A 17874-nucleotide genomic window follows, 5' to 3' on the forward strand; every position below is an offset into this window, starting at 1 on the left:
TCCCCCATGGTCCTCACGAGAAAGAGGTACAAAGAACTGGGTTTAACGCCCCAAATAGCCGTGGCTTCCCTAAATGACTGACAGGCAAAGATCACACACTTCTTTTTGCCTAAGCAGAGTGAGGAGCAGCGCGAAGAGGAACTTCAGGATTCCTCTTTGCCATTGGGACCTTCTTTAGATTGGTCCCTAGACTACAAAAGTATTACTCAAGGGCTAAGAGAAGATCCCCTTGCTTTGAATTTAGCAATAGAACTGGAGGCTGCTGAACTCCAGGCCCCCTTGCAATCCAAGGAAAATCCACAAGCAGAAACTTTGGAACTAACAAGCCCTGCACCTTTAAGGGAAAATCCAAACAAAGAACCCCTCAATAACTTCCCAGACTTTCCTTCTCTTGGCTCATATAACTCGGCCTTAGTGGGTTGGATTCTCCTGATTCTCAAGGAATTAGAATTAATTAAATTTTTCCTCACAGAATCCACCAGCCTTCTTAACACTCTTGTGAATGTTGGAGGGAAAATGTCCAGAGGGAAGGGGAAAATGGAGGAGGGCTCCGCTACTCTAAATAAAGGAAACATGAACTGTATTCCAGTTAAAAAGACCACCCAGCCTTCATTGTTACGGAAAGGAGCACTAACGCACAAAACCATCTCTGGTAGGCAGAAGATATGCACTAAAAAGTCTAAGAATATCAAAAATCCGAGCTTCCCCCGATATAGAAAATTGAATTATAAACCTCTTTTTGAAATACTGGACTTTTTCTCTAGCCAGACTTTGAAATCAAAACCAGCGGAGGCCTATAAGGACCCATTAAAGGAAAAGGCATTAAACGAGACTAGGGCTGAGCCCATCCCTACGCCATTCCAGCAAGGGCCCAATATTCCTTCGCCAACATACTACGCTTCGTCCTGATCCAGAACAAACTGGTTTTAATAAATTATCCAAAGCCGACCAGCTTCCAAACACAACATCAACGGAAATCGCATCTTTTGGATCTATTGCATTCTGTTTTACCAGGCCAGATTGGCATACTGCACATTAATCATATTGATTCTTTTTAACAACCACAGAACTGTACATGCTATTGTTACTTTCAACTGCCCAAGCACCGCCAGAGTGGTCTATGACACTAGGGCGTTTTTTGCAAGATTCAGGATCGCAATTACGCTTCTATTTGAGAATATGGCCCCACCACAACCTATAGGCCCTGCCTGTTGTGCTTTAATTCCTCCCAGGCAAGGCCTAGTTTTTCCAGCAGACAGCTCGCCTTACGCTGCAGCCCAAGCTCCAGCCCATGCCCCACTTAATGTGGATGAATCATTTGACCTGGATGAAATGCAGCTGATCAAATCTTTTTGTGAACAAGCAAAATCCAATAGTTTCTAAACTGGATCGTCTCAAATCGCTTCTGGAGAATCTGCAAGCTAGAAATCACACTTCTCCCATTAAAGAAGACCTGCTGCCGCCCAACAAGTCTGTAGACCCTGTTATCCAACAACCTGGGAAGTCTTTTAATCTCTCCTGCCCAATCCCCTCAAGTTGTACCACCCACCAGGCCATGGCGGCAATAAATGTGACTTCTCCCAAGAATGCAGCCTATGGAGACGGGACCTTGACGCCAGCCAGGCATCAAGGCCAGGGGTCCAAACTCTGCAGCAGGCCTTCATGGCTTGAAATGTGCTATTTAGACACTGAGGAGCTAGGTTCCCCTGGAAGGCCTGAGCCCCCACCTTGTATACCGGCTCGCCGTGAGGCCCAATTCTTTCTAATGTCAGCATTTTGAACCCAGACACCGAATGAATTATGGTTTGGAGTAATTCCATGGACTAACAGTGTCAAAATCCACATGAACTAATATTACCCCAGACCGGCTTTCTTGAACCGTCATCATCCCCTAGGAATTCTTTTCCAGTGAGCCTTGAATCCCGAGTTTCCCACATAAACTTCCTCTTGTGGAACATCGCCGGCTGGAAAAATAAGTCGGCTGATCCAGAGTTTACCGCCTTTTTGCAATCTATGGACATTTTATGCCTCCAAGAGACTTGGCTCCTCGACCCTAATTCTCTTTCCTTACAGGGCTATAAGGTCTGGGAGAAGGCCGCAAAGAGAACATCAAATAGGGGTCGTGGAAGTGGAGGTTTAGCAGTCCTGATGGCCACATCCCTGGACGTCCAAGTCATCGAGCCCTTGAATGTGGCCCCTGACACCTGTATGGCTCTAATAATCCACATTCCCAATTCCCCCCCCTATGATTTGTGTTAATGTATACTTACCTCCCCTTCATTCCAGCTTGGCAACATCAGCTTGGTTGGATCTGGAGAATTATGTCAAAGTTTATTATGTGACTATCCTTTCCATCTCTTGCTGATTGGCAGTGACTTCAACGCCAGAATGGGGGCTAGCTATCTTTCCACTGATAACAACCCCGGGTCTCTCCCAAGTGATATGACTATATTACCACGGCTGTCCCAAGACAAGATAGTAAACAAAAATGAGCATGCCCTCTTTTACCTGATAGTTAAATTTCATTTAATGTGCTTTAATGGCTCTTATTTGGATTCTTCCAACGGCCATTACACTTTCATCTCAGGAAAGGGAGCAAGTGTAGTTGATTACATCCTCAGTTCGCCCTCCTTAGTTCCCTTTGTCAAAGAAGTCACTGTGGAGGCTAGGCTAGATAATGACCACCTCCCCCTGAGAGTGGTCCTACACGGTTTTTTCCACCTCTCTTGCCATCCCCAGTCCCACACGATTGCCCCAATATTAGACAGCTTGCAAGGGACTAAGCGACTCAAATGGACCGCAGAAATTGAGCTAGAGGTAAAAAGGACATTAGAGTCGAGCACATTGTCAGAACTGCACCAGCTGGCCTCTAAAACTCCGGAGTACATTCCCAAAATATATGAGGATATCATCAAAGCCCTCAAACCGGTGGTGACTTCAACAGCTGTAGAGAGGCGCCCAAATGGCCCCAAATCGTGGTTTGACAGGGACTGCAGATTTATGAAAAGAAAATTACGCGCCCAAATGTGGACTTTAAAGAGAGATAATTCTGATGTAGCCATTTTTCACCTGCTCTCACTAAAAAGGGCATATAAAAAGCTACTTAAAGGGAAAAAACAGGCTTTCGTCACTAACAGCTGGCAGGCCCCAGGCCTGGCTTTGCTCCAAGGAAATGACCCTGTATTTTGGAGACTAGTTCAGGGGGGACCTGCCCAGGATTATTTCGTGCCAATTCCTCCTATCCTTTCAGAAACTTGGGTTTTGTATTTTCGTGCCATTTTTGGACGCGTTGTACCCCCACTGTCACCCTCTCCTGTCGAGGTGCCTTCATTACCATCATGGCCCCCTGTCATCATCGCGGACATCAGGGAAATAATTCCGTCCCTTCGAGTTGGCAAAGCCCCGGGGGAGGACATGCTGCCCCCTGATCTATTTTGCGCAGAAATCTCCTGGTGGGGCCCTCCATTGGCCATTCTCTTCTCACATATTAATTCCACCGGGGACATTCTTACTGGTTGGCGCACCAGCATAGTGGTGCCTATCTTTAAGAAAAGCGACCCCTCAGATCCCCATAACTATAGTCCTATTAGCCTGCTAGATGTGACATTGAAAATGTATGGGCGCTATCTTCTAAACAAATTATTAGAATGGGACTCTAAGCATTCTATTATCCACGTAGAGCAGGCTGGATTCAGGAAAGGCAGAAGTACAGTAGACCACGTTTATGTTCTCCACCACTTAATACAAAAGTCCTTAATGGGGCCAAATGCCTCTTTATTCATGGCATTTGTGGACTTTACTTCTGCCTTTGACTCAATCGACAGAGACTTGTTGTGGCATAAACTCGGGCAATCTAATATCGATAAGCGGCTCTTGTGGTTAATCCAGTCCCTCCATCAGGCAAACTTTATGCAGGTCAAAACAGGGAGAAATGGAACTCTCTCCCGAGAAATCCCTGTAGAGAGAGGCGTCAAACAGGGGTGCATATTGGCCCCTTTCCTTTTTAATTTTTATATAAACGATATTATTCCTGCTCTGACCTCTCCTACATTTTTTTCACCATCACTGGGGAATAGGAAGATTTCTTCTTTATAATACGCCGATTTTCTGACCCTATTCTCTCTGAATAAAATCCGTTTAAAAAGAATTCTAGCCTATTTGGAAGAATATTTCAAAGACCATTGTTTGCAAGTAAATCATTCCAAAACTAAAATAATGATTTGTGGGAAGTACAGGAAATCAAAATCGAACTGGACCTTAAACAGGCAATCTCTTGAACAGGTCCGGTCCTTTAAATATCTAGGCTTAAACATCAATGATAAGCTCTCGTGGAAACCCCACTTGGAGGCCACTCGACTACTCTGTGCTAGGGTTTGCGGGCAGCTAAGGAGATTTTTCTATACCCACAGTGGGCAGCTAATTAACCCAACGTTAAAAATCTATGCCGCCAAAGTCCTTCCAAAAATCCTATATGGATCAGAACTCTGGGGTTGTCCAGTTAAATCTAGGCTTGAGGTACTCCAAAATACTTTCATGAGACAAATTTTGGGGTTACCTCACGGAACACCGTCAGCACATTTAAGAGCAGAACTTGGACTTCCATCCCTGGCAGCAAAATTAGGTCTGGCCTACCTTAGGTTTTGGAGAAAGATCTCCATCATGAATGATAGCTCCCTCCCAAAGCTCTGCTGGCTTGAACAACAGAGGACTGGGGTCTGGGCCCAAGGGGGACAGGCAATACTAGACACTTACGATCTTTCTCTAAGCAAGCTTTTTGGCCTTAACCCCACTCAACTTAGAAATTGGGTATTCAAGAACTTCCGGGAAGGATTGCTTCGCTTGTGCCTGCCTCTGAGACGAGCTCTCGTCTCAGAGGAAGCTTTTTCAGTTTTAAAACCAGCCAAAAGTTTTTTTTTGACTGGTAAAAACTTTCTCCCAGGCAAGGGAGAAACGAAGAGATCATCCACAAGCTTCGTTGTGTTTGTTGGGGGACTTGAATTCATTAGGATTGCCTATGAACGAAGGACCAGCCAGCAACATTGGACGGAGCCAAGGAATTTCAAGCAAGCTCAAACTGAGTAAGCGAGACGTTTTTCTTTTCTTCAAAGAAAAACAGATTCTAACAGGCAAGCATTCTTCTTTCTATCCTTATCATTTGGCTTAAATTGTTGCAGTAAAGAGATTTGTTAAAAGAATCAGCAGTAAAGAATCCCTGGGTGAGTTATAACTTTTCTCTTTTATACACGGAATTAAGGCGGAAGGAAATCGAAATAGCTTATCTTTGTTTTTATTGCAAAAAGCTGGCCTGGAATTGAGAATTATAAAGATACAAACAGATGAGAGATACCTAATCTGAGGAGAAAATTTTTGATTTATATGAACTTTTGAGTATTATATGTCTGGGACTATTTTTTCTGGTCTACTTCATTTTGACGAATCTGCTTGTTCTTTATGCCACTAACTATTTGGAAGCTGTGAACTAAATTTGTTTTGCATTCTTGGACACATAAGAGATAAGGCAGTTTGTGCTGTCTACATTATGATGTCATCAGGTTTGGAATATTAACTCCTTTGTTGCTGGAAAAAGAAATAAATTGCTCTTTGCTTGGGAATAGTGCTATATTGGAAATTGAAGGGTTTTTTTTCTTCTTCTTGGTTTTAAAAATGACAGTTAAGAAAGTGGCTGAGACCCTGGAAGTAAATATGTTTCAGAAAATAATGGATGAGATTGAGATAACGAAACAAGAACTTAGATATGGCAAACAAGAGATGAAAATTGAATTTGGCAAAATGAAGCAGGAGCTGAAAGAAATAGGGGATTTTATGAGAGAGGAGGTTGATGAGATCAGAGATATAACTAGACAAGCAATAGAAAAAGAAAGAAAAATTAAAGGGAAGATGCAAGTCCTGGAGATTGGAACAGATATATCAAATGTGGAATTGGAAAAAGATTTGGAGTTTATGGACCTTAGAGATAAAGATTACTGTTTGGAATTCAGCGTTGTCCCTGAAGAAATTGATGAAGATATCAGAGATAAAGCTATCAATGTTTCAAAAAAATTTCTGGACTGGAATGATGTGATGGAGCTTGAAATAGAGAAAATTTATAGAATTAATTACAGATATGTGACAATGGAAAAACTCTCAAGAGATGTGCTAGTGCATTTCGTAAAAAAGAGGAATAGAGATATGACTTTACAACAACATTTCAGTAACACATTCAGAATTGATGGCAAGGAAATATTTGTGAGGAAGGAAATTCCCATCAGACTCTTATTATATGACTATGACTATGACAGCAAGATTATTATGGATGCAAGGATGGAAGATGGAATTAACACTGATAATGGAAGAATGGCTATTGAAATTACTGGACCTAGCAGACTTGATGAGATGGATTAATCGACATGTTTATTTGGAGAAAAATCGATGGATATATTTCTCAAGGACTGGAAACCTCTTTGACTTTTTGCGGAAAGAATAAAGTGATGTTAATGAGATTTGATGATTAATTAAGATAACTACTGGAGGAAAGTGATTTTGTAATATATTAAGAGACAGGTTTGTTATATATTATAGACCTATAACTGATCTGCGACAAATCGGAAGTCAATATTTTATTGTATTGTATTAGTTATTAATTTGTTTTTGTTTTGTTTTGTTTTTTGAAACTTTGAATAAAAAAATTAATGAAAAGAAATTGGGTATTCGATTACGATGCGAACCAAGACAGGGCAACAATTATTGCAGCCCCTTTTTCATCTTGGTTCCCCCACATTAAATTCAATCATGCCAAACCCCGCTACTTCGACACTTTGTTGTGTGCCCCCTTACGAAGAGCATTCACAGAGCTCAGATTTCAAGTAATGCCCACAGCTTACCTCAAAGGTAGGTACTTGGGAATCCCCACGCAGGAGCGACACTGTATATTTGGTTGTAAGGTACCCGAAGATCTAGTTCATTATATGTTCCAGTGCCCGCTGTACACGAACCCTAGACAGAAATTCTTAGCCCCTCTGATTAGTCGTATGGGGGGGACATTGTGCGGAGACTGGGTGATCGCGCTTCTGGCCGATAATTACAAGCAGGTCACAATTGCAGTAGCAAATTATGCTCTAGCTGCCAAAAAGCTCAGAGCAAATCATGTAAAAGTTTCATCATCCTCAGCCGGATCTGTTTTAATGTTATAGGTATTACTGTTTTAAATGTACATTTCAGATTGTGCAATGGCCTATGGTTAAATGCAAATAAAGGATTGACTGACTGACGTTTCTCTCATGTGAGCATTCTTTTTAACTTCATTTGGATTCCCGCCCTTTATACAAAGACAATGCAGCTCTGTGTAAAAATAAACATGGCTGCTCTATCATGCCAAGTTTGGCCCTGAAAATATCAGGGAACTTTTATTGCTACCGTTCGGTAAAAAGAATGAGGGCCAAACTATATATTAACTAAAACAGCTCCTGGTGAAGTCTAGTTGAAGCAGATCTGTCACAGTGAAGCTGTCATGTTCAGCAATACGTCTTTGGCTGGCTGCAGTGATTGGAGGGTTAGGGATGATGGGGAATTGCCTAATGCAGTGGCTTCATGTCATGCTCCTGCATCAGCTACAGATTACTGAGATGCATGCTGTCAGAAGAGATGTAGCTCGGTGGTGGCTACATGTGTTGGAGAACATCTGATTTGGTGTTGAGATGGTGGGACAGGATTTGCAAGTTGCAGTCCAATTCCATCCTTTTTAGTTGTTTGTACCTTCTGTTTTGATGTTGTTGTCTCTGTTGAGTATTCTTGTTTTCTCTCTATAGTGGATATAAGCCTGATTGCTGTAGAGACATGAAGGCCTGGAAAAAAATTGAAACATTCAGGAAAAACAAATGTTTTGTTTCCAGAAAGGGGGCGGGGGAGAGGTGGGTTTTTTTTTTTAGTTCTTCTGGTTTTCCCCCATCAGGCCTTCATATAGCTGTTATGGCAGTGAAGAGGTGGGAAATTGTGAAGTTCCACTGAGAATAGTCAAATAACTTAGGTCTGGAGTATCTGTCTGTCACCTCTGCACACGTAGAAATAATTGAATTAAAATGAATCTCTGCAGAGTGAGTAATTTGAAAGAAAATTGCTGCTGTTTTTGTTTGTAACATAAAAGCATATTCTTCACATTTGCCACTGTGTGAGGCCATAAATGTTACAAAGAAAGCATGGTTTCTCTTTTCTTCAAAAAGAAAAATGTCTGATTAAAGGTTGTTCTTACTCAGTCCTCACAGTTTTGTCTTTATATTTCAAATTGTGGATAGAGCAGTATGTACTAGTCAAGACAAAAAATAAACACGAGCATAATATTTTGTGAGAAATGATATTGGCAAAACAGTAATTTGCAAAATATCCTCTCTGTGCAAGTTTCATCATTAGATTCCTTCTCAAAAATGTAGTAGAACGTCCATGGTTATGAAAACATACGCAGTCGATGACAACCAACTAGTGGAACAGACTTCCACTCAAGCAATGTGATTTCCCCTTCTTTCCTCCCCCCTGCAGCCCCCTCATGCTCCAAACACTGCTTTAGGGGGTTAAAGTCCCCTACAGAACAGATTTGGTGGGGTGTAGGGAACTTCAGGGGGGAGGAGAGGAAGGAGAAGTCACACTGCGCAAGCAGAATTCCTCCCATGTGATGTTGGATATCATCTTTTTTGTTTCAAAAGCTCTGGGTAGAACTATATTTTATGCCTCAACTTCATATCCTCAAAGCCCAGTCGCTACTTTTTTTTTTCTTTAAGGTCAGGGTTGGGAGGGTGTAATTTGCAGAAAAGTGGCAGGCAACCCTTCCTGTGCCAAAAACTCCCTCTCTCCATTAGTTGTTTTTTCCCCCCAACCTTGTTACCAGATTCAAATCAATGCAATGGCAATACAGGTCTAGAAGCCCTGCTGATGGGAGATGCTTCTCCAGTGCAAATTGAGAACATAGTGTGGATAGTGGATATGATGCTTAACCCTTTCCCCACCTGCTAGTATTCCCCCGGCAATGGTTCAATCACAAACACAGGTTTGAAAATGAGATTTGGGTAGAACATGATGATGTTCTGCTTTGAGAGAGATAAAATAGGCAAAGTTGTTCCTTATGTTGTACCCAAGTGTCTTAGTGAAAGTATGTATGTGCTCTAAAGTTACATGCAAGTGTGATGGATACCTCTTTTCTATTGGGCATGATCTTGCTTATTGCCCACTAAGCAGAACATGCTGACCAGCATCAAAACAGAGATGGGGGCCAGTTTATTTACTGGAAGCTGCAGGATGATGGAGGGTTTGGGAGGCCAACCTACACAGCTTCCAGTGACTAAATGGCACTTTTGCTGCTATATAGATTTTTGGCATCTTTGTAGGTTTCCAGCTTACCTTTGCTACATTACCCTGGAGCCTTGTCTAAATAAAAGGAAGTATTTGTGACCCTCCTTGTAGTTGTCAGTTTGTGTGACATGGTCCTGGCAGTAGGTGTCTCCCCATCCCCCACCTCATAGCCTGGTTTTGGACTGCTCAGCTGCGGCTGTGAAAATCTCCTGTGTGCTTTGTGCAAGTGGTGTTTTAGTGTGAGCCCTCAAGTTTTTGGACCACGCCAGGCTAGGCATGCCTTACTATGCCAGGCTGGGCATATTGTGTATACAAACTATGGCTTTACTCAGCATTCAGCCCAGAATTAGGATGTATGATTAGGTAGATTCATTAATAGGCAAAAAACCTTGCGGTTTAAGAATGTACCTATAGCCCACAGATATTTCTACCAAACTTTAAAAAGCAGGGAAATTGGGCAGCTATAGTGAATGCACCAGGGGAGCAGGAGACCTGAACTCCTCTCTGAGATATTGTACTGCCCTACAAATTTGTCAATATGCAAACACCATTTGGGTTGGTCTTTCACAGTCCAATCCACTTGCTGTGTAGCTTGGGAGAATTTGGTAGCATGTGCCTCTGAGCGTATGGTGAGTGGTGGCAACACCTTCCATCTCCAAAGATGGAGAATTATATTTTTGTATGTTTGTTGGTGTTCTTCTTACTTTGCTTCTTTCCTGTATTAGTAATGTTTCTACAGAGAATCTAAACCATAAAATTTCCCTCCCTCATTCATCCTAGAAATCTGTGTCAAATGTATTTTTATTAATTTCAAAGCCTTTTTATTGGTCATTGTCATGTGATGGTGAAGACAGCCTTTTGTGTTTTATATTGGAGGTTATTTTCTATTTTGGGTGCATTAACAGTTGAATCTGAAACTATATCAACTGTCTTAATAATGTTGCTTCCTCCCGGCTAAAACAAGATCAGCACAGGACATATCTTCTTTCTATTATTTGGGCTGATTACAGGTGTTGCCACCACTGACCATATGCTCAGAGGCACATGTTCCCAAATTCTTCCAAGCTACACAGCAAGTGGATTGGACTGTGAAAGACCAACCCAAATTATGTTTGCATTTTGCCAACTTTGTAGGGCAGTACAATATCTCAGAGATGAGGTCAGGTCTCCTGCTCCCCTGGTGCATTCACTATAGCTGCCCAATTTCCCTACTTTTTAAAGTTTGGTAGAAGTATCTGTGGGCTGTAGGTACATTCTTAAACCGCAAGGTTTTTTGCGTAGTAGTGAATTTCCCTGCTTTTTAATCCGGGAGGTAAGAAATGGGATCCTGTGCAAGTTTGCTGAGAATGGATTGATCATTTGCATGCTTATTGAGTTAAGTGGGATTTACACACACACACCAGGCAATCATGCTTAGGATAGGTGAAACTGACCACAGGGGATGGGGAAGGGAGGAGGGGGAGGAGGGAGGTGTGGAAAGGCAGAGGGGAGGACTGGGATGGGAGCAGGCAGGAGGGGGAGGGGAGAAAAAGGACAGATGTGGTCATTTGCATGTTTATTGAGTTCAGTGGGATTTACTCCCGTGCAGTCATGCTTAGGATAGGTAAAACTGACCGGGGGGGGAGGGACGGAGGGCTGGAGTGGGCAAGGAAGGCGGAAGAAGGAAGAGGGGAGGAGAAAGGGAGAGGAAAGGGGAAGGAGGGAAAAGGCAGGTCTGATCATTTGTATGATTATTGAGTTGAATTGGATATACTCCTATGCAATCATGATTAGGATAGGTAAAACTGACCAGGCTGGGCCTGCCAACCAAGACGTCTTCTGTATCTTTCAAAGTTGGGCAGGGGGAAGGGACAATTCTACCTTGTGGTTTTTCCCATTACAATGTTGCAAGAACACCGGCACTTGGCTGACTTTCTCTTCTCCTAAAGATACAGGATCAGTCTCAGGCCCTGAACCTGGCAACCCTACCTCCCACCCAAATTTAAAACAAAGCTGTCCCTGGCCACATCCACACCAGGCCTCTATTACACTTCGGACAATCATTATTTATTTATCTATTTATTTAGTGTATTTATATACCGCCCCATAGAGGAAGCTCTCTGGGTGGTTTACAATAACTAAAAACATTGAAAACAAATATACAAATTTAAAAACACATCTTTTAAAAACAATTTAAAAGAATTTATCATGGCTTCTCTCAAAGCCATGGCTCAAAGCCAATCATGGCTTCTCTCAAAGAATCCTGGGAAGTGTAGTTAGTGAATGGTGCTGAGAGTTGCTAGGAGACGCCCTGTTCCCCTCACAGACCTTCAGTCAGAGTGGCTGACTGTTAAACCATTCTCTCAGGGGAATAGGAGTCTCTTAGCACACTTCACAAACTACACTTCCCAGGATTCTTTGAGGGAAGCAATGACTGTCTCAAGTGAAATCAAAGTCTGGTGTGGGTGTGGCCCTCTGATTAGGCAAGCCCAGCCGCTGTGAGGCTTTTAGAACTCATGACAGTTGGTTCTTACTGAGCATGCTCCGCGCTATCATTGGATCCCAGCCAAAATTTATTAAATTAATTAAAAATCAGCCAGGCATTTTTTAAACCTTTAAACTGCAGCAGATGAAGGTCAGAGTATGGGGCAACGTCAGTATTAGGATTACAGGTACTCTGTGAACATGGCTGATTTTTAATGAATTTCAACAGATTATAACTCTCAGAGAAAAAAGTCCAAAAGGGCTCTGAGGTTTTTCTCTCTCTTTTTACACTTTGAACTGTCTATTCTCTCTGACTGTTTTGTGTATCACCATGAAAATTGACAGGGTTGTTAAGCAAGCGTTTCTGAGTTCAGGACTATAAGTTATGTAAGGTTTTGTTTTGAAATGAGCTTATGGGAAGCATCAGAATGGCATGGGGGGTATTTTCAATTTAACATTGCTGAATGTGAAAAATCCATGCTGACTATAGTATACGGCCACTCTCGTGGCTGTATAATGTAGAACCTTCACATTGTGTGATACTGAAATGACCCAGAACGTTCCTTTGTATTCAATTTTGAAATATACTGTAAATATTATGCGTGAAATCCAGAGAACATTAGATTCATGAGAAGAAGTTAGGTTGGCCACTTAAGCATCACCAAAAAGGAGAACCAAAGGGGCTATGGAATTGCAAAAAAAAAGAAGAGTATGTGCTAATTTGTATGAATGGGAGCAAATATAGAACTAACTACTATACTATAAATAACTATATAATTCACTAATAGGCAAAAAAAACCTTGCAGCTTAAGAACGTACCTATAGCCCACAAATATTTCTATCAACCTTTAAAAAGCAGGGAATTGGGCAGCTATAGTGAATGCACCAGGGGAGCAGGAGACCGATAGCATCTATCGTGAGCAACCCTGTTCAGATCTTGTAAGTTCACGTCTGTGGCTTCCTTTATGGAATCAATCCATCTCTTGCTGGCCTTCCTCTTTTTTACTCCCTTCTGTTTTTCCCAGCATTATTGTCTTTTCTAGTGAATCAAATCTTCTCATGATGTGTCCAAAGCATGATAACGTCAGTTTCATCATTCTAGTTTCTAGTGATAGTTCTGGTTTGATTTGCTCTAACACCCAATTATTCGTCTTTTTGCAGTCCATGGTATGCACAAAGCTCTCCTCCAACACCACGTTTCAAATGAGTTGATTTTTCTCTTATCTGCTTTTTTCACTGTCCAACTTTCACATCCATACATAGAGATCGGGAATACCATGGTCTGAATGATCCTGACTTTAGTATTCAGTGACACATCTTTGCATCTGAGGACCTTTTCTAGTTCTCTCATAGCTGCCCTCCCCAGTTCTAGCCTTCTTCTGATTTCTTGACTATTGTCTCCATTTGGGTTAATGACTGTGCTGAGGTACTGATAATACTTGACAAGTTCAGTGTCCTCATTGTCAACTGTAAAGTTACATAAATCTTCTGTTGTCATTACTTTAGTCTTCTTGATATTCAGCTGTAGTTCTGCTTTTGTGCTTTCCTCTTTAACTTTCATCAGCATTCATTTCAAATCATTACTGGTTTCTGCTAGTAGTATGGTATCGTCTGCATATCTTAAATTATTGATATTTCTCCAATTTTCATGCCTCCTTTACAGAGCTTGGAAAAGTTACTTTTTTGAACTACAATTCCCATCAGCCCAATCCAGTGGCCATGCTTGCTGGGGCTGATGGGAGTTGTAGTTCAAAAAAGTAACTTTTCCAAGCTCTGCTCCTTTATCTTGGTCCAATCCCGCTGTCCGTATGATATGTTCTGCGTATAGATTAAATAAATAAGGTGATAAAATACACCCCTGTCTCACACCCTTTCCAACTGGGAACCAATCGGTTTCTCCATATTCTGTCCTTACAGTAGCCTCTTGTCCAGAGAATAGGATGCACATCAGAGCTCCTAAGACTACCTAATGGGCAATTTCACCACAGTTAAGGAGGGTAAGGCCATATAAGGTGGTCCCAAATCATTCAAAGACCAAAACCAGCAATTTAAATGAGCCTAGAAATAACTAGGCAGCCAATGAAACTGGCACCGTATTGGGGTAATATGATCAGAATGCTTGGCCCCCACATACATTCCTGATGGTGGCATTCTGTACCAGTTGTAATTTCTGAACTGTCTTTAAAGATAGCCCTATGTAGAACTATGCATTACTGGAGTCTAGTAAGGATGTAAACAGGTTACACGTAAGTCGAACCAGGTCTATTCAGATAGAGACCTGACCTTCTCTCTGAGATATTGGACTGCCCTACAAATTTGTCAAAAAGCAAACACAATTTGGGTTGGTCTTTCACAGTCCAATCCACTTCCTGTGTAGCTTGGAAGAATTTGGTAACATGTGCCTCTGAGCATATGGTGAGTGGTGGCAACACCTGGAGAATTATATTTTTGTATGTTTGTTGGTGTTCTTATTCTGCTTCATTCCTGTGTTACTATTGTTTCTACAGAGAATCTAATCTAGAAAATTTTATTTCCCTTATTCATTCTAGAAACCTGTGTCAAATTTATTTTTATTAATTTCAAAGCCTTTTCATTGGTCAATGTCATATGATGGTGAAGACAGCCTTTTGTGTTTCAGATTGGAGGCTGTGTTCTATTTGTATTTTGGGTGCATTAACAGTTGAATCTGAAACTGCCATTTGCTGTAAAATCAGACTGATTACAATATGTTGCTACTTCAGGAATGACTCTAGCTGTTGGGAAAAAAAAAACTTAGCCTGCCCAAGATGCATATTTTCAGCCATTTAAGGCAAGGTGGGCACAGTCAGTTAAAAACATACAGCACACCTAGCATTTTGCTAGAATATATTTCACCTCCCACTGTTTTATCTTGTGCAAACTGAAACATTCCTGATGTCTACTGGAGACTATTCTGCAGAATAGTCAGTGCCATTATTCCACAGTTATTTTTGGAGTTTTTTTAGTGTAAATTTTGCAGTGTTGCTGTACTTCACATATTCACAGAAATAGAAACAAAAGAAAATTATTTCCTATAGGAAACTACACTAAAATTGCAAAGTAAATCAGACATATTTAAAGTGACTATCTGAACTATATCAACTGTTTTAATATTGTTGCTTCCTCCTTGCTAAAACAAGATCAGCACAGCACATCTTCTTTCTATTATTTGGGCTGATTGCAGGTGTTGCCAGCACTCACCATATGCTCAGAGGCACATGTTACCAAATTCTTCCAGGCTACATAGGAAGTGGATTGGACTGTGAAAGACCAACCCAAATTGTGTTTGTAGGGCAGTCCAATATCTCAGACAGGAGGTTAGGTCTCCTGCCCCCCTGGTGCATTCACTGTAGCTGCCCAATTTCCCTGCTTTTTAAAGTTTGATAGAAATAACTGTGGGCTTTAAGTACGTTCTTAAACCGCAAGGTTTTTTGCCTATTGGTGAATTTCTCTACTTTTTAATATGGGAGGTAAGAAATGGGATCCTGTGCAAGTATGCTGAGAATGGACTGATCATTTGCATGCTTATTGAGTTCAGTGGGATTTACTCCCCTGAAATCATGCTTAGGATGTGTGAAACTGACCATAGGGGGTGGGGAGGGGAGAGGGGGAGGGGGAGGGGAGCAGGCAGAAGGGGAGAGGAGGAGAAGAACAGGTTTGATCATTTGCATGCTTATTGAGTTCAGTGGGATTTACTCTCGTGCAAACTGACCATGGAGGTGGAGGAGGGGGAGGGAACTGTAGAGGGAAGGAGAAAGGGAGGGGAACAGAAGGAGGGGGAGGGGAAAGGAAGGGAGGGGCAAAGGAAGGGGGAGGGGAGGGCAGGTTTGATCATATGCATGCTTTTTGAGTTCAGTGGTATTTACTCCCATGCAATCATGCTTAACATAGGCAAAACTGACCATGGGGGGAGGAGGGGGGAGGAGATTGGGTGGGTGGGCACTGGGCAGAGTGGAAGCCGCCTTCCTTTTCCAAAGGAAAACATTGTGAACAGTATCATTGCTTTTCAGCATTTCTCCCACCTTTTTATTCTACAGCAGGCACATGTAGCCTCCCACCAATATTTAAACCAAAGCTGTCCCTGGCCACATTCACACCACACGTGTTATTTCACTTCAGGCAGTCATGGTTCTCCCAAAGTATCCTGGGAAGTGTAGTTAGTGAAGGGTGCTGAGGGTTGCTAGGAGAAGCCCTGCTCCCCTCACAGAGCTTCAGTCAGAGTGGCTGACTGTTAAACGAGTCTGGCCACTGGAGTTCTGTCAGTGGAATAGGAGTCTCCTCTCAGCACCCTTCACAAATGACACTTCCCAGGATTCTCTGAGGGAAGCCATGACTGTCTCATGTGAAATCAAAGTCTGGTGTGGGTGTGGCCCCCTGATAAGGCAAGCCCAGCAGCTGGAAGTCTGGCTTTTAGAACACTGACAGTTGGTTCTTACTGAGCATGCCTGACATTATTATTGAGTTCAAGCTTTTAAACTGCGGAAGATGAAGGTCAAGAGTATGGAGCAAGGTAAGTATCAGGATTACAGGTACTCTGTGATCATGGCTGATTTTTAATGAATTTCAACAGATTCTGAGAACTCTGACAGAAAAAAAGTCCAAAAGGGGTCTGGGTTTTTTCTCTCTCTTTTTAGACTTACAATTCTCTTTGAAATTCTCTTTGTGTATCACCATGAAAATTTAGAGGGCTTTGAAGCAAGTGTTTCTGAGTTCAGGACTATAAGTTTTGTAAGGTTTTGTTTTGAAATGAGGTTATGGGAAGCATCAGAATGGGAAGGGGGTCATTTTCAATTTAGCATTGCGGAATGTGAAAAATCCATGCTGGCTAATAGTATACAGCCACTCTCGTGGCTAATACACTTCACAATAGTGGGGAAGAGTGTGACCAGGTGATCTGTGTACTTGCTTAGGTTACTGTCTGGATGCTAACTATTGATGGTCAATTTCAAGGTACCTGCTCCGTCTTCTTATATGGTTCTTTTCCTTTAAACCAGTCTTGCCCCAGATAGCCTTTCAAACAGAGGACTCCCCAAAAAGAAGTCTGGCCCCTGACATCCCTTCAAATAGGAGATTGTCCTCTGCAAAGTAGATGACAGGGTTACCTTGGCAGGGACTGAACTGGGGGCTCCTCTGGGGATCCAGAGCTGCTTACATTTTCCCAGCAATGCAGTAAGAAGAGGCCCTTCTGCAGTTCCCAGGCCACTTGTGTCCCATGACTACTGGACGTAGGTTGTGAAAAAAGAAGAAACTAAAATAATCCAACTTCCCATGTTCCCCCCCCCCTCAAAATACTGCTTTCTCAGCCTTAGACAAAACTGGATCATGTACTTCAAGCCTAAAATGGCTTATATTAAAGTGATTTCACAGTGTGATTAAATTACTTCAAGTTGTATTATTTCACCTTCCCTACCTAATTATTCTGTGTCTGTGGCAAATATTAGTAGAAACAGATTTACTAAACTTCCTGAAAAACTTAGAAATCTAGTTATTTTTCCAAGTCCTATTCCTGCCTTACTGTAGGACCATAAGCTACTTCTAGGTATACGGTGAAGTGTGTAAATATTGAAGAATAATTCACAGCTAAGCTGATGCCTCTTAGATGTCACTCCCCTTCCACCTGGCTGTTCTGCAACAGGTTAGAATTGTTCAAGAAGTGTCAGCCAAGAGAAATAACAGATTACCAATCATTCTGTATCTATTAAGTAGCCATTATTTTGCAAAATTATAGTAAGTCAGGGCATGTTTTTTACTTACTTTTTCTGGTAGCAGATCCCCCATGTGTCACCAACAAATAGAGGGGCATTTTAAAGACATAAAAAGTGAGGGTATTAATATTCTTAGCCCTTACCTTGCCATTCTTTTTAGTCGTAACAGTATTGCCACTTACAATATGTGTTATATTTTAGTCTTCCATGCTCCTTTTATTTATTTATTTATAAATATACTTTATACTATTTCATTAAAAAAAATGCCAAGCAGCTAACAACAAACAAAACCCCACACACAATAAAAATCATTAAAAATGCGGCAAAGACAAATGTCATCTATTGCAAAAAG

General features: G+C 41.7%; 1 protein-coding gene across 8 annotated transcripts in view; it reads left to right on the top strand.

Moving 5' to 3' along the window:
- Positions 1-17874, top strand: part of FER (FER tyrosine kinase) — a 268182-nt gene that overhangs the window by 157922 nt on the left and 92386 nt on the right. The gene's annotated exons all lie outside the window — the stretch shown is intronic.

The sequence above is a fragment of the Rhineura floridana genome, chromosome 1, assembly GCF_030035675.1.
Source record: "Rhineura floridana isolate rRhiFlo1 chromosome 1, rRhiFlo1.hap2, whole genome shotgun sequence".
Taxonomy (NCBI): domain Eukaryota; kingdom Metazoa; phylum Chordata; class Lepidosauria; order Squamata; family Rhineuridae; genus Rhineura; species Rhineura floridana.